Raw genomic sequence first — 26,250 nt, 5'->3', positions numbered from 1 at the left:
ATAATTTCTATTACTAAATGCTTTTCTTAGTACCAACCATTTTACAGAGTTTGTTGCATATTTTTTTATGACACCAGCACTAGTGAGGTCCTTGCACAGCTTGCAAAACTAAGATCACCTTTGTCTGAGTGAGGCTATAATACAGAAGAAGGTGGCTTTATGCTGTGAGGTGAGAGATTAAAGTATGACAGAAAAGGTCAGAAGAAAGAGAGAAGATAGGATGTGACAAACTTCAAGAAGTTCAAATGGTCTCAGTTGTCAATGCAAGAGGGAGTGAGAAACTTTTAAATTAATTCTGCATTATGAAAGTGACAGTAAACTTGGTGCTTTAATGATAATGATAATGAAGATGATGATGGTGATAGGTTGTTGGTAATGGTGATATGAACATTGTTTATTTGTCTGCATTTGATTGGAGACAGAATCTTTAGTGAATAAACTATATTAGTTATGTACACCTATGGATTGCTTCACTGGTTCTGATACTGATTAGTAAGGTTGTTATTAAAACTATCAATGTGTTCGTGTTGTTAACACAATAAATACGTGTGTGACATAGACAAGTTGAAATATTTCCATTGGTGCTTTCTTTTATAATAAAGTAACACTGACAAAGTAAGCTTAATTGTATTTTCCTTTACTCTAAGTCTTAAACAGTAAGAATGGAAACTGAATTTTCCTCAAGGAGTTCTTTCTTTCTTAGAATATTCTTGAATCAATCACACCGACTGTATATATTGAGTAAATTAACAGATGTTGCAGTCCTAGAATTTGGATTAACAGTATTGTGGTACTAAAATTAAGCTGAAACTGTTGTTGTGAAAGCAAAAACATTGCTGAAGGTTGCATAAAAATACATTTGTTTACAATTAGAACATTCTGCCAATGGCTGAAATAAAGTTTAAAATTTATTCTAGACCTACCTTTAAAACTGTTTGTCAACAAAGCCAGTAGAAATCCTTTACATAATCATCCACCCTGCTAGATATAGAAGATAAATTTCCTAAAAATCATACACCCATTGTTTTGGAAAAGGAAGACCCTTTTCCAAATGTGTACAAAGAAAAAAAAATGAACTTGGCTGGAATAGAATGCCTTTTATCACAGGTGCTATCAATTGTTTATTAATTGAATATTGGGATCATGGCATTTGATTACTTCAAGTTAAATAAAACCAAAGCATACAAAGCTGGTGGATATTTCTACTACAACATAGGGATACAGTTAGTATGCATTGCAGTTATTTAATAAATTAGATACATCCATCCATAAAACTCCTCTGTGGCCAGGAGAGATAAAAGCTACTGTAGTTTTGGAACCTCCACCTCCATGACTATTTAGGTCCACTAGGTAACAGAAGCTGTCAACAACGTCCAGAAATCTTCAGGGCATTTGAGAGAATCTATTTTCTGAGTGCTCTTAATGTTTACCACACATACAAAACATGCCGTCTCTATTAGCCTGCTTGTGATTCCACCATAGTTCATGTGCAGGCATAGTTTCTAAGTACAGTATATGGAATTTCTATTTATTTCTTTTCTGCATATTAAGCATGGCCAATGTCAAAATGGGATCAGAACACTTTCTTCTTTTCTACTCGCTAATACTTTAGTCTTTGAAAAGTTTCCTTTGAAATTTTTTGATTCTAGGTTTTGCTTCCATGTCCTGTTTTCAACTATCCCATCTACTTTTAGTAATGAATTCTATTTACTGTACTAAATGTTTCATTCATTTGAAAAGATCCTACAAATTGAAACATATGGCCATTTGTAATGACATATTCCGTCTGATATCACTTAATTAAATGAAGTATACATGCATGTACACACACACACACACATGTATATGTATATGTGTGTATATATATATATATATATATATATATATATATATATATATATACAGAGAGAGAGAGAGAGAGAGAGAGAGAGAGAGAGAGAGAGAGAGAGAGAGAGATGTATGTATGTGAGCATGTGTGTTTTAATGTATACATAAATACACATCAATTCCTACATTCAGAAATGAAGTACAATAGCACCTTTAACAAACAAGTATTTATCCCAAAAATATATGTGCTTGGATTTTTATATGCTCACATACATATTCTCTTTCTCTCTTTCACACACTCACACATACACACAACACATAGATCATGATCATGACCATTATTCTCATTATTTTAAGTCAGTTTTTCCATATTAGCGTAGGTTGCATAAATTTCTCCTGTACAGTACATCACCACTTTTTGCATTCCCTGTTCATATCATTCATTAAAGTCAACATTCTGAGATCATCCCTTACCACTTATGCGCATGCTTTTGTTAATCTTCCTCCACAAGCTCTTTCTATACTGATTGCTCAATTCTTCTGTCAGCCATCATATTCTTCATGTTCTTTATATGTTTGTACAAATGTAGTCTTCTCTTTTGCACACTACATCTGATTCATCTGTTGCTCATTTTATCTCTCAGATCCCCTGTGTACCATCGTTCATACATGCTGACACTGCATGTTCACTTCATTTATTCACAACCTTTTCACATTTTCTGCATTTAATGCTTATGCATTGCAAACATGCAAGATCTCACTTTGTTCACAAACATCACACAGTTTGCTCTTTATTTTCAGTATTGCTCTTTCAGTTGCAAATTAAAAAAACCTATAAGTAGTACCAGCATGACTTATAAAGAAGTTCTACTAGATGCATTGAGTACTTCCCTTGTTTGTGTAGTAAGACTTGTATGCGCATGCATGTGTGCACATATGAATATGTACATATGTGTATGTGTTTGTGTGTATGCTCACATGTGTGTGTGTGTGTGAATAAGATATGGTGTCATTGTAATTAAATGTGATTTAACACAAGAAGCTGATATTAAATAAATGATGTAATATCAAAAAATGTTAGAATATATGAGTTTCATTGATAGTTTCGGTGTTAAGGTTGAATGATACGGACAAAAGAGAGGATAGATATAGATAGGCATTTAGACAGATAGATATAAATAGGATAGATCAATAGTTTAAATTACCTGACAAATACTTTATGTGTGTGGTATCAATTGTATATTGACCATGTTTTCTTTTAACCTCTGTACTAAGGGTGTATTTTGTTGTTGCCTTTATTCAGAGTAGTTGACAGTAGCAGAATAAGTGAGCTATAATGATATACCAATTTGTTTTTCGCAATACTAATGTATTAAACAGAAATAGCAGTGAAGATACATAAGCAGCTCTTGATACTTAGAAGACAAAATTCTAAAGGTACTGCTGATAGAGTTTAATGGAAATATTCAAAATGAAATCTCAACAGAAATACTACTGCAATCATATATTAAGAAAAGTGCATAGAAATATGTCTTATAAATGCACTAATGAGAATGGACATAAGTTGACAGTTGACAAATGCTAATGTTTCTTATAAATATTGTAATCCATTTTGGGACATAGGTACAGAAATAAAAATAATTGATAGTTTCAGATATACTAGACGATAGCAGAAGTGACAGAAATATTGATGAAAACAAACATTGTAGCTTGAAAGCTTATGTAGATATATTTATTTCTAACTTACATACAAAGCCATACATTTTATGGGAGAGGACAATCAATTATATCAACTCAAGTATCTGACTGGTACTTATTTACCAATCAAGCTGGTGAAGTAGTTGTAACGTGCTCTACATATATAACTTAAAGTTCCTCATATGATTTAGCTGAACGTGTTTATCAAAATTTGTGATATAACAGGGTTATCAACATGCTTGATGTAATAAAGTGAATTGTAATTAGAAGCATCTAATACTTTTAAACCAGTTTAACTACTAGGAAAGAATGCTATATAGAAATGTTAGGCCGATGCAAAAGTCACCCAAGTAAAAGAATTTTGCAGAATTTTTGTAGAAAATTTCGATCATTCTCAACAAGTCTGAGATATGATGGAAATGAAACAGAGCCATGATATGAACTGTTTAACATTATCCATGCCAAGAGTAACTATTTGTTGCTATAGATGATGAACCAATGAGAAATTATCAAAAATAGATAAATAAAAAGTTACTGTTATGGTATTTCTACTGAAACTCTGCCATTTTCATATTTTGCTATAGTTTTTATAAATAATTGCGCATTTTATAAAATAGTAGTTTAGAAGTATAAAAATTCTTATGAAAAATGGCTGTATTAGGCTGGAGTTAACTTCAATGTGACTTTCTAACATGAAAAAATATTTCATCTCTGTTGTGTCTTGTTTGGATGTGAATTTGTAAAAATGATATTCCTTTCTATCATAGGCAAAATACCTGAAAACCTGGTTGGAGGGGGAAAGTCAATACATTGACCATCTCCATCCCCCGCCCATCACCACCACTGTTCTTGGCTGGTACTTATTTTATTGATCCTGAAAGGATGAAAGGCAAAATTAACCTTGGTGGAATTAGAATTCAGAACGTAAAAATGGATTAAATGCCACTAAGCCTTTTGTCTGGCATGCTAACAATTCTGCCAGATCACCCACTTAATTTGTAAAATTATATTACACTATAATGAAGATGATGAAGATGATGGTGGATGGGTAAATAAATATGTAGCTTTTGACTAAATAAACTATTTAAAAAAATTAATCATTGCAGAAAAAAGGTATAAAATTAACTGACAGATACAAAACTGTTGATATATGTTTGGGTAATATTTATACAAATAAAAGTAATAAAATTCATAGCAGACCTGAATTAGATACTTCAGCATCTCTAGGTTAGTGCTTCACATTTCTATGAAATATGAAAACCAACTAAAATTCAATTTTAGTTTCATATGACATTTATTAAATCTTGGTGAATATACAAGTTAGAAGTGCTAAGCAGTGATTTATATCAATATAAACAGGTGATTGGTTCAAATATGTTTGAAACACATTCAAATGCATAAGGTCATTCATGCATTTTGTCATGGAGAAATATTCTTGCTGAAGACAAAATGGTATAAATACACCAGGTAGTTTGACGTGCCCATTAGCCAGATTGATGAATGCATGCATTTTTAAGTAGTTATCTTCTCAGCATCATCAAACCCTCAGAAGAGAGGCAACACTGAACTGACTAAGAAACTGGGTCTCTGACTGGTGGTGCTAACTGGCTGCTTTCCTAAACCTGAAGAAAATCTATGCTCTATGGTCAGTGATGGAATGGTGATCACAAAAACAGGTGTTGATGAATGGTTTGTGGAGATATGCAAGTTGTGTGCAGAGATTCAATAAGTAATACGTAAGTTAGCAATAAGTTTCAATGAGGAACTTAACAGTTGAGGCAGTTTTCAGTCCTATCTTTTTTGTTACCATTTTTAATGTCATAATATGGGGAAACCAGCTCTCTATGAGAACTTATATAAGGCAAAAGTCTAGTTTATAGAGTTGATTTTTGTTGAAGAATTAGAGAAGAGATTCTGATTGTGGAAGTTTAGCATCAACAGGCTTCAAATTAAATTCAGTAGAGACAAAAATTCTTGTTAGCAGCAAAGTAGAAAAAGCTCTACTACCATTAGGGATGTGGTCCAGCTGAGTATGTAAAATGATTAGACAGGATCTTTGTACTAAATGTAAATGAAAGATGCACAAGAAATGTAGTGAGATCTGAAGCAGACTGACAGGGAAAGAATGACAATATGTAGTACTGGGTTGGTACTGCTATTTTTTTTTAATTTTGGAATTTATTGCGCTTTTAAATTTTGGAATCTATTTTTTTCGAGAATACTATTTTTGAATCATTTTGGAATCATTTTTTTTTTTCCTAGCTAATTTTAGTTAATTTTTGTTTATTTTCAGATCATTGAAATGGAAAGTTAAGTTAAGAAAAACGAGCATTTTCGATATCTCCTTTTTTTTTTTGCTTTTAATAAGTTCAAAAAGGGAAATTTTGACCTCAAAGATGCACTTCGTTCTGGCTGTCCAGTTGAGTTTGATGAAGAGCAATTAAACCAACTTTTGCACGAAAATTCTCGTCAAATGACAAAGGAACTGGCAGAGAAAATGGAATGCTCCCACACTGTTACAGAGAAGCATCACTTGATAGGAAAGGTTCAGAAGTATGAAGCATGGGTTCTGCATGTTTTAAGTGACAACAACAAAAATTATCGAGCCACAATCTCCGCTGGTTTGCTTGCTTGTCACCACTCAACTCATGGGCACAAGCAACAATTTCTTTACCAAATCGCTACTGGCGAGGAAAAATGGTGCCTGTACATCAATATGAAGCAGCGTAAGGGATGGCTTAGCCCCGGTAAACAAGCAACATCGTGCATGAAACAAGATCTTCATCTGCGTAAAACGATGTTGTGCGTATGGTGGGACTGGGAAGGGATTATCCATTACAAACTGCTTGAGTAAAACCAACGTGGAACTCTATTTTCAACAATTGGAATGACTAAATATGGCGATTCAAGAGAAAAGGCCTAATTGGTAGCATGGAGTTCTGCTGCACAACAACACCCACCCTCATATCACCAATATGACCAAGGAAGCCATTCAAACACATGGCTGGGAAGTGCTGCCACACCTGCCGTACTCTCCTGATTTGACACCAATGAATTTCGACCTCTTTCAATCTCTTTGAAATGCTATGCATGGAGTTTCATTTAATACTGATGCAGAATTGAGAGCTTGGTTGGATCGATTTTTTGAGTTGAAATCGGGTGATTTCTACCAACGAGGTATTGAAAATTTTGTTGAACTTTGAGAAGAAGTTATAAACAACAAGGATGAATACATTATTGATTAATTAGTTGTTATTTTTTATTAAACCTTTTAAAAAAATTAAATTAAAAAAATCGTGGGAACTTAGTTGCCAACCCAATAAATACACTGGGATGGTAAATAACAGAAGTATCATATAATAAAGTATTTCAAATACTTAGAAAGCACCATAGAAGGAGTTGGTAGATTCTATTATGTAGGTTACTTGATTGGAAGTGGAGACTGGTGTCTGGAATCATAGTAACCAGTAATAATGAAGTAAAAAGTTCAGTGTATTATAACTACCCTTTCTGACAATGAAGAGGATTCTCTCTTTGAATAAAGAAAATTGTACAGTATTTATGTATACACTGTGATGTTTATTGTACTGAATGTAGGGGGTGTATGACGGTTAAAAACAAATGAAGGAACCACAAATGAGCAAGGAGAAAAACTGGGTATAAAATGAACCAAACATAGCATGGAAGGAAGAAGATGCAGTTATATGTGATATATGATGTGAATGAAGGATAACAGTTGAATAAAAAAGAATGTATTAAGAGATTCAAATGGAATGGATATGTAAAAGAGGAATACTGAGAAACACATAGAAAGAAGCGACAAAAGTTGATTTTAAAAGATTGAAACACAACAATTGGTGCGACAGTGCTTGAGGAAACCCATCCAACAGATGCAAGCATGAAAAAGTGGATGCTAAAAAGATGATGGTGTGGATTATGAAGATGAACTCTGATGAGAACCAAATAAAGTTTGAAAATCAATTAAAGCTGTCTGACAATTTTTTCAATCTATGGAGAAATAATTAAATTTGCTCTGTTTGTTTGTCTGTTATGTAGGTTCTATGTATTACATCATAAAGTGTGAACTGGGATCCCTGTTGATAGGCTGCTAATATTAGATAAAGTGCTAACTACTTATAGTAAGCAAATTAGTAGCTCTAATTCACCGAAGCTGCTAGATTTGTTGTGTATATAAAAAGACTAGCTACTTCTTTCTCTGGGGTTTGGTCAAGTGATGTACACAGCTCTGCCAAAAACACAATAAGGTTCAAAAATAAATCAAGGCTGTTTATCATTTTTTACAATTTAAAAAGAAATAGTTACATCTGCCCTATTTGCATGTTTATCATGTAGGTTATATATATATATATATATATATATATATATATATATATGGAGGCAATTATCCACATAATTGCTCTAGCTCTATACCTGCTCAACTTGGTCCCTCTTATCCTCTTATAGCCTTTCTTTACTTTGTGGAAATTTGAATCATTTGAGTACTACTTAGTGTTTTCTATGAGGAGAATCTCTGGATTTCACCTGTGTGTGTGTGTGTGTGTGTGTGTGTGTACACATGCATAAATGCACACATGCATTAACATAAGTCCAATATTTAAATATTCTCTGTACAACATTTACCATATTAGATTTAAACGACCTAGAACTGCAAAAGCTAATGAGATATTTAAGAATGTAGATGAAAATACAATATAATTTTATAGATAAATGTTTTTTAGACGATGTGGGTCTGATTTCTTTGCCTAGATAACAATGTACACTGTAATGTCAAAAGACATCATTTCCTCCACAGAAATTTAAATGATGGAATCAAATTTAACATTTTAATAATAGGTGAGATTTTGAAATATTACTAGAAAATGAAAATATTAAATTCTTTTTTTGAATTACTGACAATATAAATTGAAAACTGAAATATCAAGTCTTTGCTTTTAAAATATATTTGAGAAAATTTTTACAATTACACTACCTTAAGACAGCTTATCTTAAGAATATAAAGAAAATATAGTTTAAAAAATCTATGAATATTCATATTTCATTTTGTTTACTTGGAATATTATTTTGAAATATTCTTATATATGGATTCTAAAGAAAATATAGTATAGACTAACATACATAAATTATCTTCTTTAAATTTTTGAAAATACTGAATGATTTATTGAAATAACTGTAATTATTAAGATAGTGTTTTGAATGTAAACTAACAATCAATTTTAATGGAAGGTCTTAATATAGAGAATTTAAAACAGAGAATTTATGTCAGAACCAGGGACAGTTTTAGGCAGGTTGATATCAAAAGGTTTGATTATATCTTCACCAAGTTGTATTTATGACAGGTATTGTCTTGTACTTTTGAGAAAGGGACAAAACTCTGCTTATTTCAAATACTCTTGTGCAGGTAAATAGATTCTTTTAAAACCTCTACCACATGATTGAATGGTTAGTTACTTAAATGTTATGTATTTATCAAAGTAATCATTCCATCAAATGTCTACCTTTTCATAAGCCATTCCATCCACTCTAGTTGGGAAAAATATTACAATAAAAAGGCAACATGCAGATTTCCTGCAAAGAAATTTGGTTTTTAAGGAATATTACTTTCAAAAAAAAAAAAAAAAAAAAACTCAGAGAGATGTAAATGGAAATTGCAACATTTTCTAGATAATGATCTAGAATAAGTTGTAAATAAAATAGTTGTAGAGTAAAAGGAAAAATTTGGAATGTTCATGTTCAGATATTAATTTAATGGAAAAACTAATAAAACTGTAAAATAAAAAAAAAGTTCAAAAGCATTGTTTTGGGGTGAATAAAATATTGAATCAATATATATTAAACTTGCATTGTAAAAATATTTTATTTCTTAAACTTTATGACTTATAGCAAGTTTTTATGCAGTATATTTTGTATGTAATTATATTTGCATACATTTTTTATTGTAATGCAGATACATGTCTAGAGGTGAATTTTAACTAGATTCTGTGAAGTGTGAAGTTTTTGAGACTGTTTTTTGATAATTTTAATATTGTGACTTATGAAAATACACTCTTTATGTTTTATTTTATACATTTTTTTGAAATATTAAGTTGATATGCAATACATAAACAGAAATAATTTGAACAGAAATGAGTTTTATTCAACAAGAGGTCTGGGATAAAGAAAATTTCTTGTTTTGTGATTTGATGTTTTGATTAACATGTTTTAAAGAGGTTGAAGAGGTACAGTCAGTTGAATTGATCCAAATACAAGAGAAAGACTTAATTTCTTGCCTCTTGATAGATTAAAGATAAAACCTACCACAGCAAGATTTCAGTTCACAATATAAGAAGATGGAACTAAATACTGTCTATACTGCAAATTGGTTCTCTCACAATTCTACCATTCCAGTAAACTTCACCTTACTTTGTATGGAGTATCTCTTATTGATATAAGGACATATATTTCTAGAAGTCAGTTGAATTGACCCTGGTACATAATTAGTATTTATCAGCTTATGAAAAATAAAGTGTAAACAACTCCAATTTGGAGTCAACATGTAGCGAAATGTGTAATCAAATTAAATCCAAGATCAAATTAAAAGTGTTTATTTATATTCTACATGGCTTTAACCCAGTACTCTACTATTTCTGTCACTCACCTTGAGTTTATTTTATTTAATATTGATAAATGCAACTAAAATATTTGCATTGGATGGTAATCCGTTATTAATATTCAGCTATATTCATTTGTTCTCTTAATATTTTTTTAAAGAAATATATTTTACTCTCAAAGGGCAGGTCAGACCAATGTATTGTCCGAATACATTTATTGAAGATAATAATTACAAGTGCATGAAGGATTGGAATAATTTTTTACCCATTAGAGACAACATAAGTCTGCTTCTTCTAGTATACAGAGTACACACAAATATTTACCAGAGGATCTTTTTTAAACTAAGGATATATGAAAATATTCATAAATGTGAAAAAAATTAGTGTTAGAAGGAGAAAAAATTATAGATAGTTTTGGTTAGAAATGTTGGGTGGCAAGCAATAGAATTTAGTTTTGAATATGTCTTGCTTACTGTGTTAGTGACATTACACTCGTGATTGAAACTAAGAATAAGCTTTTCAAAAATGATTAAGGCTATGAAGAACAACCAAGGGGTGGAGCTGCCGCAAGTAGATTTGAAAAAAATAATGTCGTGTTTGATCAATGGCAATTATTGTTTAAGGTACAAAAATACATTTTCATTAAAACCCAAACAATGAAAGTAAGTTTTACAAATGGAGAGCAATATTCTGTAGGTTTATGAAAAACAAATACAATTCATGGTGCAGTGTTTAATAAAGATTCAAAGTTTTTAAAAAGTATACTTCAGTTCTATTTAAAGAATATTGCATTGGTCAATTAAAATAGATTATAGTGAAACTTCAAATTGAAAGAAGAAATACCAAATCACAACCACATATAATTAGGGATAATATTATAACAGAAAATGGAAACAATATGCAATGCCAGTCTGTCCTCCCACCAAAAAAAAAAATGTATATATATATATATATATATATATATATATATATATGATACAGCTTTTAAATTTAAAAGACTACATTTCAGTATCATCATTTAAGGAAATGACATTTCATTTCTAAATAACTAATATTATTTACATGTGCATCAATATATATGTGTACATGGAGCACTACTATGAAGTTGATCAAATAGACCCTAGTATTTATATCTTAAGTCTGATACATATCATATCAGTTTCCTTTGGACAAATTGCTAAGTTACAGGGACATAAACACAACACCATCTGTTGTCAAGTGGTGAGAAGAAAACACAAAGATGCAAGGAGTATTCAATACAAACTAGAGTGCATTAGTTTATACAAGCTGGCCCAGTGATCTGCTACTCTGGAGTTATTTCTGTTATCACTTTGTATCTTACTATTATTTTATTTTTCTATCATTTTATTATTATTATTATTATTATTATTATTATTATTATTATTATTGAAATTAATTGAACATGAGAAAAATGTATGTTGTTGTTTGAGTTTTAACTATATTTATATATTATATGAATAAATATATGTGCATTTATATATATAGGCATATATATTATAGATTTTTCATGCACATGAATGTGCATATATATATATATATATATATATATATATATATATATATATATATATATATATATGAATATATATATATATATATAAAGTGAGCAAGAGAGAAAGAGAGGAGGGAGGGAGAGGCAGAGTGATATAGATAATACATTTAGGCTTGATATATAAAATATACATACATACATATACACATGTAAATATATATATATATATATATATATATATATATATATATAGGGGTGTATATATATAGAGAAGCAAAAGCTGAAAATATTCAGATGAACACTAGTGTATAATCATGTAAATATTTAAAGAACAAATTTACATGAAGTACAAAAAATACAGAAAACTAATGGGAGAAGGCATTGTATTTCAAGTACGACAGCTGTTTCTAGAGGCTCAGAGTTACATAATAGTTGTAATGTTCATAATGGCAAGTGGAGTGTACAAAAAAGTCAGATATGCAACTAGTAGTGGATGCATATAAACATTACTACAAAACTAGTCTCTATTATCAATGTAGAAATATTGGCATTTACATCACTATCTCCATATCAGCTCACCTGGATTTCTCTTATAGCCACTCTTTACCCAGTAGACTTAGTCCTTGATAAAGACTTCAGAATGTAAGTTCAAAACATTTGAGTACTACTGTATGGTTTGTATATTATCTCTAAATCTTGACTTTCACTCTTTCTCTCTCTCTCTCTCTCTCTCTCTCTCTCTTTCTCTCTCTCTCTCTCTCTCTCTGTATATAAGAGAGCTTGTTTCCCTTGTCAGTTGTTATAAAAGTGCTCTCACATGGCTAAGAATTCTTTTGACTCTTATTATTTCTAGCAATTCTGGTGCTGACCAGCACCATCAGTCACTTTAGTGATGGCTATACTTCTGCCTGTTGGTTCTAAATTGCGAATAGCCAAGTTAATATTTATATTTATATATATATATGTATATATATATATATATATATGGCACAAGACACAGACAACGTATTACGTTATACTCTACAGTGTGTGGTAGCATGTGTGTATATGTATAAGTTGTCTAAAAGTCCACAAGTCAGGGAAAAGATGCACTCGTATAACTGTCATTAGAGTGGGTATCTTATCCAAAGTGTACAGTATTATAAATCCATCACAGCTGATATACATAAATACAGTTCCATAAGTGAGTGAAAGGTTGTGAGTTTCAAGAACTGCACTTAACTGACTATATATATGTATATGTAACTGTGTCTCTCTGTGTGTGTACATTTAAGCAGATTCTCACATACCTAATGTACAAAACTTAATTCAATGAGCAAAAATTTTAATTCAAGTAAATCAAAATTACAATATGGTGTTGAAAAGCAAGGGAGACAACCCTAAAATGAACATTCAAGATTAACAGGTAGTGTTGTGGGGAGTGAGTCTGGTGTTTAGAAAGTACAATGACTACTCCAGACATGTTTTGATCTTGTTAGACCTCCTCAGTGAAATCTAGTCTTTCTACTATTCTTCAAATCCTAGATGGTAGAGATATGATGTGAGTGAATTAGCATTGTGAAGCATATAACAACATAAAATGAATGACTAGTGGAAATCAGCCAGAAGATGCCTTTGTCTTTAATTTAGTATCTTGTCTATTTAATCTCACCATTTATTTCCCTTATTATTAATGCATTATTACTTTTACTTCAAACACACCTCACCAGTCCATTTATGATTGATATAATTTTCTGAAGTTTTATGTACAATACATTAAAATTTCAATTAAGCCTATTCTGTTTTAATATTGAAGTTTACTTCTATTAATTCGGACTTAATTCTAAGTTAATAAAAAGTTGCAAGTTTTAGAAAACTACAATACTGGAATTTTTCAATGACTTTTGTTTGATATTAATAGTTTATACTATAATATTGGTCAGTTATTGTGTTTCAATTTAGTTTTACATGTTTTATGTATACTGTCTCCTTGAATATATTATATGAAAACGGTTAGTCTTTTTTCATATGATTATCATTAATATTTCTAAATAAGAGCTATTACAATTTGCTGCTGCTGCTGCTCCTCCTCCTCCTCCTACTACTACTACTACTGGCTCTGCTGTGGCTGCTGCTGTTATTATTAGAGTGATAGTTAAAAAGATAAGTGAAGGGCTATTTACATGTGTCTCTGAACGGTGAGAACTGACAATGACTGAATACACCAATAGGCATAGTATAGGGATACTACAAAGCAGTAGTATCCCTACACTGGAAAATATGCAGAAGTTAATAAAGCAAGACAAGTGAAAAATGGTATGTATGATCATCAGCCAAACATGGTCACTGACACAATGATATTAGCATCCTGTGGGATATGTTCATCTACTCTGACAGAAAGATAAAAGCCAACATTCTTGACATCATTATCAATGACAGAAAGTATACACTTATCAAAAGTGCAATGCAGTAATCCTTTGCCATATCACAGTTCACCTATTGTGGTTCAACTATCACGGTTCACCTATCATGGTTTATTATTTAAGCTTACATCGATAACTCCATGGTGTTGTTTTGCATTTATAATAAAATAAACATATACAAATCACAGAAATTATTAAAAAAATATACAGTACAGTACTGTTTCTACTTCACAGATTTTCACCTATCATGGGGGGGGGGGGGTCTTGGAACATAACACCTACAATAGTCAAGGGATTACTGTACCTTTCAAAAAAATAAAAAAATCATTTTTACTATAATAATCCTTTCTACTAAAGGCACAAGGCCTGAAATTTCTGGCAGGAGGGTTCTAGTCAATTACATTAATCCTATTGCCCAACAACCCAAATTGACTCGGTATAATTTGAACCCAGAACATAAAGACAGGCAAAATGCCACTAAGCATTCTACCTGGCATGCCAATGATTCTACCTGCTCATCACTTTATTATTATCATTATCATCATTATTATCATTATTATTATTATTATTATCATTATTATTATTATTATTACTATTAAGGCAGTGAGCTGGCAGAATCGTTAACATACTGGGCTAAATGCTCTGCAGTATTTCATCTGCCACTACGTTCTGAGTTCAAATTCTGCTGAGGTTGCCTTTGCCTTTCATCTCTTCAGAGTCAAGAAAATAAGTACCACTGGAGTTGATGCAATCAACTTAACCCCTCCCCCAAAATTGCTGCCCTTGTGGAAAAATTTGAAACCATTATTAATCATTATTAAGGGGGTGAACTGGCAGAATCATTAGCATGCTAGGTGAAGTACTTGGTGGCATTTTGTCTGTTGCTACCTTCTGAGTTCAAATTCCACCGAGGTCAACTTTGCCTTTCACCCTTTCGGGGTCAACAATTAAGTGCCAGTGAAACACTGGGGTCGATGTAACTGCCTAGTCCTCTCCCTCAAAATTCCAGGCCTTATGCCTCTGGTAGAAAGGATTATTGTTATTATTATTATCATTATTATTATTATTATTACTACTACTACTACTACTACTACTACTAATGATAATAACAGTATGCCATACTGGTTGTCAAGAATGTGTTTAATATGTAAAACTGGTATATCCAATTGCTAAATGGAGTGGCTATTTCAGCACTATGTTCGCAAGTGATTAATGGGTTGGATGTGGTGCTAAAGAAGTAGAAAGAATTCCTGAAATATGCATATACATTTGCTTTGTTTACATAGGTGTATTCATATACAAAACATTGTACCTTTCCGTGCTAGCTCTAATCACTATAGAAAATGTGTAGAGATAACTTTAAAATTAATGATGATGATGATGATGATGATGATGATGATAATGACCTCTAACTGAGGCACAAATACTTTTTGAGAGAAGGCTAATCGATGTTACTGAACACAGTACATGACTGGCATTTTAAATTATCAATTCAGGAGTGACTGAATATGATATAAATTTTCTGGACAAAAAATGTAATAAATGGTGTCATGAGTTTCACTTAAATATATCTAATTTGATAAGTATATCATCATCATCATCATCATCATCATCGTCGTCGTTTAATGTCCGCTTTCCATGCTAGCATGGGTTGGACGATTTGACTGAGGACTGGTGAAACCGGATGGCAACACCAGGCTCCAATCTAATTTGGCAGAGTTTCTACAGCTGGATGCCCTTCCTAACGCCAACCACTCAGAGAGTGTAGTGGGTGCTTTTACGTGTCACCCGCACGATATATATATATATATATATGTATACATTTATATTAAGGGCATTACTATACATCAATGCCTCACACTAGGAGGGACTCTTAAAGTCAAAACTACCATAATGAACACATGTTAAATGTGGTAAAATGTGTTTATTATGGTAGTTTTAACTTTAAGAGTCCCTCTAAGCATGAGACATTTATGTATAGCAATGCCCTTAATATAAATAAATATATTTATAGGGAATGATTAATAAATTTTTCCCTTATGAAATTTTTTTAATGCGAACTACTTGATAAATTCTTATAAAGATTTTATCCTATATATATATATATATATATGCAAATATCTTCTGTAAAAACCATGCAAATGTAAATAACTTGTCAATATGATTCACGTAGAATCACAGGTAGAATATATGGCTATAGAGACTCTATGGAAAGTAAATAATTGTGCACTACACACATATATGCTTAAATACACAGAAAAAGGAAGGGAAAGAGAGAGAGATGTATATGCCATATAAATGTCAAATGATGAAAATGAGTACTCAACACCACATTAGTGGATATATTTTCTTTATTTGTGAATTAAGGCTACCATTGGTTTCATGTTAAGAAAAGTAGGAAAATATCCTAGTGTCTTAATAAATTTTGGGCCAATTACATGTGGAAAGGTGCTCACTTCCATTTTGGAAAACACAACTTCATTTACTTCACGTATACACACACACACACACACACACACACACACATGTATCATTAGATGGGCTTGACACATGGCACTTAAACCATATATGTTTGATTCTAATGTTAAACATATAAAACTTCCACCATTGCTTGTACACACAAGCACACACAGGTTGTCCATATCTGATTGTGGACAATGATGTAATACAAAGAGCACAGTGACTAAATTTAAGTGGCAGCCAAATTTAAACACACCTCTGGTACATTTAGATTTGGTTGCTGATTGTCCTTGACTTGTATTTCTTTTATGACTGTCTGATGGTATGTTTGCTCCATGCTGGTCTTATAAGCTGCATCTACTGGTTGCATCTATAGTGTGACATCATGTGTTGCCAAATACTGAAACATATCATTTTTCCCATGTTCTTTACTTTTACTATATATATATATATATATACACATATGTATGTAAGTATGTATGTGCATATATGTGTGTGTGTGTGTGTGTGTGTATGTCTGTATGTATGTATGTGTGTGTATATATATATATATATATATATATATATATATGTATGTATGTCTGTGTATATATATGTATATATATGTGTGTGTATATATGTATGTGTGTGTATATATATATGTATTCATATACGTATATATTGATAAGAGAGAGAGATTGAGTCAGACAGACAATGAAACAGTGACATACGGGATATACCATTAGATACCTTTTAGAAGGACTTCATTTCAGTTTAAAGCTTACAATATATATGTTAAGTTATCCATGATTACTTAAGCCATGTAGATTTCACCATTTATATGCATAAATACACTTTCCTCAATATGTATTGCTTTAAATCTTTTCTAAGGCTATCAAAATTCACTGGAATTTCAACAATGAGGTAAGAGTTTCTTACATGCATTGCCCATACAGCTTATTTTTTAATCTTCCTTATTGCTATACATGGTAAAAATACAAAATGTATTTTGCCAAATTTTATGAAAACCTTTCATGTATAAATTTAAGCTACAGTCTGTTGATTTCTTTTATTTTGTTTTTTACTTTGTAAAAATAAAGATTAAAATATAAAATCAAAGGTAGTTGCATTAGGAAATTACTTTTCTTCAAAGAGTATACAAACCTTTAATGTAGTTATAACCATGAAATATTTGTTGTGCAAGTTGATACACTAATATCTGTATCTTATTCATTGTTTAGTACCATACTTTGTTATATTGGTTCTGTCAAATTAGTTCTTGGTTATTTAAAAAAAGAAATGAAAGATTGTTTTCAAACAAGAAGTTTAACATACAGCAAACTTTAATAAGACAGATACACTACTGTTGAGAGGCACAGAGAAAATACACGAGAGAGAGAGAGAGAAACAAAAAGAAAGTGTGTTAATTGTTCAGAAAGCATAAAAGAAGTTAAACAATTTTTCGATGAATAAACTCAAGTTTAAAAGAGCCACTTTAGACATAATTTAATCTTGTACTATCAGCATTTATAAAACATTAATGAGATCACTCAACTAAGTTTAATGGCTATAATGCATTATTTGACCTCAATTTAATAAAATATATGCTCACAATTTTTATAGGAATATCTAATTAAATAAAAAGTAAAAAGAAACTATACATTCTAGTTTTATAAATGGTTAAAATAATCTATTTTCAATATTGAAAAAATGATGTGTCATTATATGTGGCGATAAGATATCATATATAACAATATAACTCATTTTACAACCATTACATTATAAGAATCTTGTAGCTGGATGATATATAAAATGCTGTTCTTCACACAATTTTTACAAGTATTCTTAAAAATGAATTAATGCATCGAAACCTAAAACTGAATTGTTTAAAGATGGAAAAGAATATTTCTCTCTCAGTCAACATTTGAAAACAAAAGCAATACACCCATAAGCATATATTCATAATAAATTATACACATCCATCACTAATTATACAACAAAAACTATTAGTCTCCGTGACACTTGTCTCAAATCACTATTCACAATAAAATAGTTATCGTAAAACCCATGTAAATTGCACACCTGTGTAATTTATGCAGGTGATTTTCAGAATGAAATTTGTTAACAAAATTTTCTACTCATGCAAAATTTGCACCCAAAAGTTTTCAGAATTGTCAATATAGCCAGGGGAAAAAGGTTTTCAATTTAGTTGTATTTAGCATAATTTCACTTACTTATGATTAGATTTTATTAAATAAAAATAATTTCTGTTTAATAGGTATCACATTGAAAGCTATTAAAGTGTTTGTGTTGTTTACAATAAACTTTATTTTACATTTCTTGCCCAAAAGAGATTATGTCCCATCTTTAGTATACTGCTGTATGTCTTCTCAAATCACAATCACAGGAAAAGTTGTTGATAGAAATTACCAACAAAAACAAAGCTGATAAATATGCCCAGGTGTTTCAAATTAAGTCTAATTACCAATAAACATCAGCTTGGATGACACTTTACTCAACCAACAGAAGAAGGTGACCGATCAAAATGATTATGTAAACAGAATTATTTTCCACCTATTCTTATTGGAACCTTTGATAAGGAGTGTCGAAATTTTAATCCCTTGCACACTTATAAAATGTCAAGCAAACTTAAAAATTTCTCATTAATATTACTGTTAGTATGGGCAGAACTTATAAATTGTTTACTGCAAAGGAAGAATTAAATATGTTGACTATGTATTTAAATGTGGCAATAGAGCCAATGTTTGAAAATAGTGTAAACAGCAGGACAAACTTAAAACTATGCCTAGTAATAAACAGACAAAAATAAAAACATACAATCAAGATTATCCATATCATTACATTTTTTCAGCCATTAATATCCATATCATTATGTATGTCAATGGTGCTCCATTGCGATAGGTAGAAACTCCAAGCAATGTGAAATATGGCCTGGACCATATTTTACCAGCATAAACGTCAGACTTCAAAAAGTAGTTAACCATTTAATGGTTTTAGTAAATTTATGCAGAAAAAGTAAGCATTATGCAGCCCAGCATAAACAAAAATCAACTTCATATTTAAGCCATTATTTCTTTTTGCAAAACCTTTTTCTGACATTAAATTAGTCAACTTCTGGTATAAATGTTTACGTTTCTTTCATCATTTTGCAACAAAAATTTTTTTTTTTAAAATTCTGGAAATGATCTACTCATGTAATTTATGAACCCACTAAAGTTTATTTTTATTTTTGCGAAAAAAAAGTGCATAAATTACATGGGTTTTTTTATGGTATTAAAAATTTATCACCTTATTCTTTCTGATATTGTCAGTAGTCTGAATTTTTTTTTTACCTTGATAAAAACAGAAAATATTTTTTTGAGACGATTATTTGTTAAGAATTATCTCTTTCAATGTCTTGATTCTGTTCTGTCTTAGAGAACCTTATAGTCTTGTTTCTTCTTTCAATTATTTTCAAAATATTTCAGTTTTATTCTGCTTAAAATATTTTCATTGATTTGAATAATGGATGAGAATATTGAACTAAGGGAAATAACTCAAGAAGACTAATGGGAAAAAAATAGGTAATTTAAGTAGATAGTGAGATATTGAAAGATGTATACAAAGCAGTCACGAAGATTTTTACAAGTAGAAAAAGAGATATGAAGATTTTTGACTAATCTAATTAGCATAAGTTCTAAAAAATGAGGTAAGAAGAATAAGTGCATATAAAACATTCATTTATCACCACCTATATGAATTGACTAAACTCTTGCAAATGGCTCACTCAAGTGATTTCCTGCTCATGTTTTTTGATAATGCAACTTATACCAGTCAAAGATCTTTGGAAAATTTTTTCTACTAATCAACACAGGGCTGACAGAACTATGCTTTGCTAATGATGTCCAGTAAGGTGGAAATAAGCATATTGCTGTTACGTTGAGTGCTAATTAAATTGACATGAAAATTTAATTTTCAATGAAATTAATTCTTAATTTCTAGAAATTATCTCCCGTTTTCTGTGAGAGGTGATAAAAATTGCATGTAGATTTTCGCTTCTGTTCCAATTATATTCCAATAAGAAATTTTTGCATACGTCATTAAGTACATCCCACCTACCTGAATAATCTCAATTCATGCTATAAATCCTCTTGGATTATTTACTCTTTGTACTTATGCAATTTATGCTACCCAAGCATTTTTCTAACTCTTTTTCTAGTTAGAACATCTCTGTCCACTGTTTCAAACAGGCTTCTGAGATTTAACAAGATTAAACGATGTTAAAACTATCACTTTGCCTCCTAACAGATTTTTCCATTTAAGCACATAAATTCAAACTTCTGCAAAATTAATTTTTAATTTCTTAAAGATCAAGAATTAATTTGATATAACATATTCTAAAAAGGAAAGATACAAAGATTAGCATGGCTCCTGCACAAGCATGACATACAAATTTGTAAAGTTTTCATATTTTTCATGATGCTTCAAGATGGTGTCCCAACAAGGTAGCAGTCCTCTTTTCTTTACAAGTTGCATATATTGTGACTATATGTTTGTTTCCTTTCTCCAATTGATTAAAAAGAAATTTCAATCCAGAATATTTTGCATCAGAATTTTTTCCTTGTACATCACTACCTATCTATAATATGCATAATAAGACTGGATAAAGTAATTAACATGTTCCTCTATTATGGTAGCTTTTGTAGATGTTTCAAAAATGCCTACAGTTTTTTCTCTGTATATTTTTTAGCTAAAATTTCATTAACCCTTTTACTGTAAAATTCAGTCATATCCACTAAAAATTTTATTACCCTTCACTATAGAAAGCAGTTTTATATCTCAATCTATCACCTGTGGAAGAATGTCATGCCTGAAACTACTTTTTGTCAAGTTTACTGAGGCAATGTGACTTGCAGAAAATACTGGTTCTATTTTTTGGCAGATGTTTGATATCATTAATGGAATAGCTATGAAATTTAATTTTGCATTAAAAGACTTAAGACCAACTTTGCATTTTATCTTAAAATAAGTACCAGAATATATCCATTACCTATATTCTAACCACCAAACCATATTAGCCTTCTATCTAACAAATAAATCCTTAACATATGGATACAGTTAACCTGGAGAGTGCTGGATTAGTGATTTTGTCATATTATTAATTGATTAAGTATGGTAGGTTAGATTAGGTTAGGTAAAATGCCCTGTAAATTGGTACGAGCTGGTTAATAAGGAAAAGAGAAACATCAAATGAAATTTCACAGACACATCATTGTCAAGTTTGTTTTTCAACAGCTCAACAATTTCTTTTATGGACAATGCATGGTGTTTATGCTTTACACTGCAAGAAGCATTTCGTTTATGCATTGGAACCTTGGCTGGGACTAAAAGTGAAAAAGGTATAGTTATAAATAAAAAAAAAACTGGAAAGGCCTACCTTTGTTTACAAATGATGTGAGTGTGTTTATGCAGCAAGTAGCACCAACAAATTGTAGTGGCTAGCTGGTGTGATAACCCAGGAAATTTGAAATTGTTTGAAAATTTTTAGCTGAAATTAGTGCAAGATTACTGATTTTGCTGGATTACAGGTTACCAGATTAGTGGCAGTCTACTGTATTGCCATAGATATTGTGGACGTTTTTTTCTTTTTCCACATGGTTCCGGGTTCAGTCCCACTGCATAGCACCTTGGGCAAGTGTCTTCTACTGTAGCCTTGGGTCGACCAAAGCCTTGTGAGTGGATTTGGTAGATGGAAACTGAAAGAAGCTCACCGTATTTATATGTGTGTTTGTGTTTCTGTATTTGTCACCCCCACCATCACTTGACAACCGATGTTGGTGTGTTCACATCCCTGTAACTTAGCAGTTCAGCAAAAGAGACCAATAGAATAAGTACTAGGCTTATAAAGAATAAGTCCTGAGGTCGATTTGTTTCAAATGACTGAAACAAACAAAAGAATAAAAGAATATGTCAGCAGCATTTTTTAGTAATTATTAATGTACAGAAATAATTTGATTTGAGATTGGTTTAAAAAAATAACCTATAATTGAAAGAGAAGAATTGTCATTGAAAATGTATAGAGAAAAATACCACTAAAAACTAAGAAACAAAATAATGACAAATCAATATTGTAAACTCAATGTAAGTCTAATAAATCCTTGTCTACCATTAGAACAGGTGTTTAATTACCAGTATGTCAATTAAAAAATTTTTAAGAATTGGCAAAAATCAAGATAATACCTCACAAAATGCCTTGCCATAGTTAGTTCTCAAGATCCTTATTCAAGTACTGGGGTCAACTATATTCAAGTATGATCAACAATATATTCTCCCAAAAAGTATACCCTTTGTGCCTTAGTCAGAAATATGAAAATGGAAAAGAAATAAATATTTGTTCAATATGCTTTGATAATAAGATAAAAAGAAAAACTATTTCATGAAGTTCATTGCTGTTGTTCTTTAGCCTCCTGTCAGCTCTGATTGACTAGATCTAACACCAAAGATGTTTGATCAGTGATCATTCTACTTTTTCTTTAAGGTCAATATCTTCTGGATACATATATCTCATTTCTTTTTTGAAGACAGTAAAAAGTAATTTAAAAGAAATTTGACTACTGTTTCATTTCAGTTGTGTAGCAATGTACAAATTGTGTTAAGTTTTCTATGGGGATATTATAAATATTGCTAAATAAATGCCATTATGATATTTATTATTGCTACTACTACTAATACTTCTACTTTTCTTCTTCTTCTTCTTCTTCTTCTTCTTCTTCTTCTTATTATTATTATTATTATTATTATTATTATTAGTAGTAGTAGTAGTAGTAGTTGGGTGGTTTGCTGGCAGAATTGTTAGCAATTAGAGCAAAATGCTTAATGGCATTTTGTCTGTCTTTACATTCTGAGTCCACATTACGCCAAGATCAACTTTGTCTTTCATCCCTTTGGGATAGATTAAATATGTACCAATGGAGAACCGGGGTCCATGTAATCAACTTAACCACTCTTTTGAACTTGCTGGTCTTGTACCAAAATTTAAAACCATTATTGTTATTATTAAGGCAGTGAGGTGGCAGAATCATTAGCATACCAATGTTCATTTGCTTACATTACTGGTGGTATATTTTTGTGAACTATGTCTGCCAACATTATGAATAGCTCCAAGCCCCCAGAAACAGCTGTCGGATTTATAACATAATGCTTTTCCCTCTTTACTTTCTGTGTCTGTGTACTCTGTGCAAGTTTATTCTGTTAAAATATAATTATGTATATATTTATACTTCAATATTCATCATCTGAAAATTTTCAGTATTTGCTTTCTCTCTATTTACATATATACTTGTATATATGTTTTGTATATCTAACCCAAGCAAGCAGTTTTATTCGTTTATTTGCATCACTATCTATCTGCTCCCCTGGATTCCTCTTCTCACCACTCTTTATCCTGTGGACTTGGTCCTCAGTAAAGATCAATTAAGGAGATAAATCAATTAAGGGTATGAAGACATGGAAAGCCCCTGGTCCATCAGGAATCACCATAGAGATGCTCAAAATATCTGGTGGTGTTGGCGATAGTCTAGTCACCCATATAGTCAATCAGGTGATACATGAAGGAGTCATACCCAATGGCTGGTGTAGCAGCACCATAGTCTGCTGCTACAAAAGTAAAGGTGATGCAGTAGATACAAATAATTAGAGAGGTATCAAGTTGTTGGATCAGGTAATGAAATTCATGGAGAGGGTCATAGTTTAGATGAGATGCAGTTTGGGTTTGTGCCAGGGAAAAGCACCATTGATGCTATATTTCTGGTAAGACAGCTGCAGGAGAAATACCTAGCCAAAGATAAACCTCTGTACCTGGCTTTTGTTGACATAGAGAAAACCTTTGACAGGGACCCTGATCCCATATATGGTGGTCAATGCAGAAACTAGGGATAGATGAGTGGTTGGTGAGAGCTGTACAAGCCATGTACAGAGATGCTGTCAGTAAGGTGAGGGTTGGAAAAGCGTATAGTGAAGAATTCCAGGTAGGGGTCCACCAAGGATCAGTCCTCAGCCCCTTCTTATTCATCATAGTTTTCCAGGTAATAACAGAGGAATTCAAAACAGAATGTCCCTGGGAGCTTCTTTATGCTGATGACCTTACTCTAATACCCGAATGACTATCAGAACTAGAGGAGAAATTTCAGGTGTGGAAACAAGGACTAGAATCGAAGGGCCGTAGAGTAAATCTAGCAAAAACTAAAGTCTTAATAAGTAGGAAGGCAGATAAATCACAAATCCTTTCAGTTAGATGGCCCTGCTCAATCTGTAGAAAAGGTATAGTTAGAAGCTCCTTAATATGTACCCAGAGTAAGCTATGGACACAAAAGATGTGTAGCAATATCAAGGGATGGCTAACTAGGAAGATAGTTTTTGTGTGTGGCAAATGTTCAGGGGCAATAAATACTGAAAATATACAGAAAACAGCTTCTGTCACATGCTAGGAGGTAAAACTACAAGTAGTTGATAGCTTCCATTACCTAGGTGACCAAGTCAGTAGTGGGGGTGGATGCTCTGAAATTGTAGCTGCTAGAATAAGAATAGTCTGGGTAAAGTTCAGAGAGCTCTTACCTCTGCTGATGATAAAGGGCCTCTCGCTCCGAGTAAAAGGTAGACTGTATGACACATGTGTGTGAACAGCCATGCTTCATGGAGTGAAACATGGGCCATGACTGCTGAGGACATGCATACGCTTGCAAGAAATGAAGCTAGTATGCTTCGCTGGATGTGTAATGTCAGTGTACATACACGACAGAGTGTAAGCACCCTGAGAAAAAAGTTGGACATAAGAAGCATCAGATGTGGTGTGAAAGAGAGACGACTGTGTTGGTATGGTCATGTGTTGCATATGAATGAGGACAGCTGTGTGAAAAAGTGTCACATCCTAGCAGTAGAGGGAACCTGTGAAAGCGATAGACCCAGGAAGACATGGGATGAGGTGGTGAAGCACGACCTTTGAACGTTGGGCCTCACAGAGGTGATGAGTGACTGAGACATTTGGAGATATGCTGTGCTTGAGAAAATCCGGCAAGCCAAATGAGACCGTAACCATGGCCTGTGCCAGTGCTGCATGACTGGCCCATTTGTGAGTACCCTTCAATCATTGGGCAATAAATTGAGCATGCAAGGACCGGTTGAATCAAGTGAAGTCATTTTTGTGGCCAATGCCAGTATTGCCTGACTGGCACCCATGACGGTGGCACATAAAAAGCACCATTCAAGTGTGGTCGTCACCAGTGCTGCCTGATTGGCTCCCATACCAGTGGCATGTAAAAAGCACCATTTGAGCATGGTTATTGCCAGTGCTGCCTGACTGGCTCCCATGCAGGTTGCACATAAAATGCACCATTCAAGTGTGGTCGATGTCAGTACCACCAGACTGACCCTTGTGCTGGTGGCACATAAAAAGCACCCACTGCACTCTTGGAGCGGTTGGTGTTAGGAAGGGCATCCAGCTGTAGAAACTTTGCCAGATCAGATTGGAGCCTGGTACAGCCTTCTGGCTCGCCAGTCTTCAGTCAAACTGTCCAACCAATGCCAGCATGGAAAGTAAATGTTGAATGATGACGACGACGACGATGATGATGATAGATACATACACACACACATACATACACACAAACACACACAAAAATGAAAGAATATAAATCATCATCAAATGGGTACATGTGTACATGTGTGTGTGTACATACATGTGCACATATGTGCTTATCTATTTATC

The 26,250-nt window shown here is 32.2% G+C and overlaps 1 protein-coding gene and 1 pseudogene across 4 annotated transcripts in view; one reads left to right on the top strand and one right to left on the bottom strand.

Annotated features, from left to right (window-relative positions):
- Positions 1-26,250, bottom strand: part of LOC106874729 (uncharacterized) — a 1,612,306-nt gene that overhangs the window by 731,694 nt on the left and 854,362 nt on the right. The gene's annotated exons all lie outside the window — the stretch shown is intronic.
- Positions 20,864-20,963, top strand: LOC128247465 (U6 spliceosomal RNA; annotated as a pseudogene).

This window comes from Octopus bimaculoides, chromosome 3, assembly GCF_046866305.1.
Source record: "Octopus bimaculoides isolate indiv1 chromosome 3, ASM4686630v1, whole genome shotgun sequence".
In the NCBI taxonomy this organism is placed as follows: Eukaryota; Metazoa; Mollusca; class Cephalopoda; order Octopoda; family Octopodidae; genus Octopus; species Octopus bimaculoides.
This window is presented reverse-complemented; position numbering and strand designations above follow the sequence as displayed.